Source organism: Eschscholzia californica, unplaced genomic scaffold (assembly GCF_041429995.1).
Source record: "Eschscholzia californica isolate CP2 unplaced genomic scaffold, dmEscCali1.0.p SCAF_6, whole genome shotgun sequence".
NCBI lineage: Eukaryota > Viridiplantae > Streptophyta > Magnoliopsida > Ranunculales > Papaveraceae > Eschscholzia > Eschscholzia californica.
The window spans coordinates 7,980,646-7,984,281 of record NW_028238483.1 but is presented as its reverse complement, the minus strand read 5'-3'; positions in this window follow the sequence as shown (position 1 = coordinate 7,984,281).

The window sequence follows — 3,636 nt, the reverse complement described above, 5'->3', positions numbered from 1 at the left end:
TTTAGTCCTCTCTAATCGCATAAAGGGTTTAAAAACCAAAATATTAATTTAAATGGATATCTAGTCCATTTGTATCCATCTCGATAGAAAACCTAGATCCCTAGGATGCTTAGTAATTCATAATACCAAGTATAACCTTATATATATTAAACTCATCAATTCCGTTTTGATCAAATCCACTAATATTCTGTTTCATTTTTTATCTCTCCAATCACCATCTTAGTAACCGAAACATGATCTTCATCTATAATTAAATTCGGAAATCCACAATTGTTTCTCTTTCTAAAACTGAAGCTTTTTATATTCGTTCTTATTGTGAAGAAGCATCTTATATCATTATAATCCAATAGACAAGCTCAGAACTCCATTTTCATTTATATCTCTTGATATCAAGTTTATTTTCAAGATCTACAGTTTCATCTTATTATAAGGTAAGAAACCATCTTTCAAATTTATGTTTTCGCTTAACATCTTCTAAGATTTATATGATTTTGTTTATAAATGGTTGTAATCACTTTATCATCGAATCATCATATCATATTTCATTAGATTTAGTTTTCTTATTAATTATAAATCGTTTTAATTATTTACAAACCAGATTTTGATCTCTTTCTAAAATCGAAACATCATTCATTCTCTTTTTCATACAGAAGATTTCAGATTAGTAATTTAGGTTTTTGATTTTCTGACATTTCTTCACATTAGAACTTTGCATCCGTACAATTTTTGATCCAGATATTATATTACGTACGGTTTCTCTTAACAGACTGTACATTATAAGTAATTCGTATTATATTTTTCATACTTTAAAGTACATTACGCCAATTTTGGTCGTACTGCAACTGTATAACATAATGTAAAATATATGTAATCTGTTAACAGTTATACATACTTTAGCAACCTTATTTAAAAAGAATGTTTAATTATTCATAAAGTACATATAATTGCGTAATTTCTGAAACAGTACATGTAATTTATAGCAAATTACACATATTTGTGTTATATTACAGTTCAAACTAAAATACTATTCATCTCCAACACATGTTGAAGTTTATCAAACATTATGGATAATTTATTCATTGTTTAATGTCGTTTATGATAAATTATAATTTTTTTCTAACTAATGTATATGTTTTTTTTTCTTGTAGTAATCTAGCACTAATGGAATTTCCTACAGAATCATCACATAAATTATAGAAGTATAAATTACGATGAAGAAGATTGTTTTTATGATCCTGTTTGGACAACGAAGTCTTATGTGAAGACTTACAAGGAACATATAAGCCCTGCCCCTAACTTTGATGAACCACGTACATTTAATGAAGAGTCAAAAACACTACCATGTTTGATTTGCCGTAGACCTGGAAGACCAAAGACAGTAAGGATCTAGAGCTCGGGCAACATTCCAACAGAGTTTGTTTTTAAGTTACCTAGTCTACTATGTTCTTTTCATTTACAATAAGACACAGATTATTATTCAATAAAATTTCATTTCAGTCGTACAAAGGTTGTGTTATTTACTCTACAGGATACATAATTTATGATAAATCACATACTTTATAACAAAAAACATGATTTCAGATTTACATTTCCTAACATGTTACCATAATTTATGGTACATAATGGACATGTACGCGTAAAAAACAAGTAATTTATGTCAGAAAATAATCTAAGTATTCAATGGTACATAATGGACATGCCACACATACATATGATAAATTACGTTGTATACATGACAAATGATGGTTTCCTCGTCATAAATAACACATAATTTACGAACTTGTTTCATAATTTGTATTCGATGTGTGTTTATGTATGAGTAAAAACGAAAGTAAAGTAAGAGAAAGTTGATATATATGTTTTGAATATTAACCCCCAAATCACGCTAATTGATCTCAGAAAATATAGTCTTTCCAAATCTGAAAGTTAAGTGAGAGAAAGTGATATATAGATTTGGTTTCCAAATCTGAAAGGATGAGAGAGAAAATCTGTTTTGGAAAATATCCGTTTTCCAAATATGTTTTGGAAAATCTGTTTTGGAAAATATCCTTGATCCGTTACTTCCTATTAAAACCCCCAAATCACGTCCAAATCTTGTCTTTCCAGATTCTTTCCGCCCCCAAATTTAAAAACCCGTGAAATATGAAGGTGGGACATTGACGGGACTCTATTTTAGAAAGTGAGGGTTTTTATGTCCATATTGTAAAAGGACTAAAAATCCATTTTTTGGGAAGATTGGATCCTAAACCCTTTTTGAACATTATTTTGGACTATATACCCATGGACCCCTCCACTCGTAATATTATTTAGGCGGTGTAACCGACCATTTATAATAGATATAGATAAAGAAATACAAAAGTACACCAAAGAAAAATTAATACGACGTGGGTAATTTTTATACTCCACTCGTAGATGTTAGTAAGTTAGTAGTTAGTAGGTTAATAGTCCTTTAAATGGTCCAAGTCAATCTTCTTTCCTTGTCAATATGGCTTTGTAGTCCAGGGAAAAAGTCTTTCATAGGCCTTAACAAAGTGTGTAAAGAAGGGGGTGTTGAAGTACTAAAGATCACAAGCTAACTTGAGTCCAAAGGAATTTTTTTGAAATGTTTTTTTTTTAACTTACTTTTAATCAACAAATTCTAAAGAGAGATTATCTTTCACTAATTTATAATTAAGATGTATGACTCGAGGGTATGGGGGTTCTTCACCATGGCATGGAATAATTTTCTATTTCTTGGTATTTCAAATTGCATTTTCATAAACAAGTTAAAACGGTCTAGTTTTCCTATTTTGAACAAACCATAAGTAACTAAAATCTCTAGTTTCAAAAGAAATAATACCTTAGCAATTTTCGTACTACACGACTCATAAGATACATCAAAATAAGGTTGCTCCACCGCACACTTTGACGGTTGAAAAGAGTGTCAATCAACTTTTATTTTAATTACGTTGACGGGCGGAAATTCACTAAAAGAGATGTGAGTTAAATTTAGTTTAAAAGAGGGTTTGTGAAGTAAAAGATTTAGATGAAATGTATTTCTAAATGTTGTATGGAAAGTTGGTATGATGCACCATAAAACAACTTTTCTTACATGAAACTTTTAAAACCAAACACATGGAAAGACAAAACATTTGTAACAAAATCTTTACTTACTTAACAATATGATTCCAAGAGTATGAAAACTATTGCTCCATAATGTTGTCACCCCACAACCTCAAGTATGAAACTTAGCCTTCCATTAAATTGTAGAGTACTTCATTAATTTGATTCATCTTACAACAAACTAGAAAGTAGATAAAGAAATTTGGAAAGAACTACGATATATGATATTTTCTTCCAAACTTGTGTGTCTTACAAATGAGATGGAAGTGGCTATTTATAGCTATTTTCCAACAACAAGTAGTAAATCTCATTTAATTCTTTTACATCTTAATAGTGTTTAAATTAAATACTACTTGACTTATTTCCTTTATCTAAGGATATATGTTTTTTACTAGTAAAATTACATTTACTACTACATTGTTTTCTACAAGTTGATTAATCTTCACCATATCTTGTTTTTCTCACCAAATTAGTTGTAAAGTTGCTACAACTATATTGTTTAAACTAAATCACCACCATTTGTGATAATCTTCA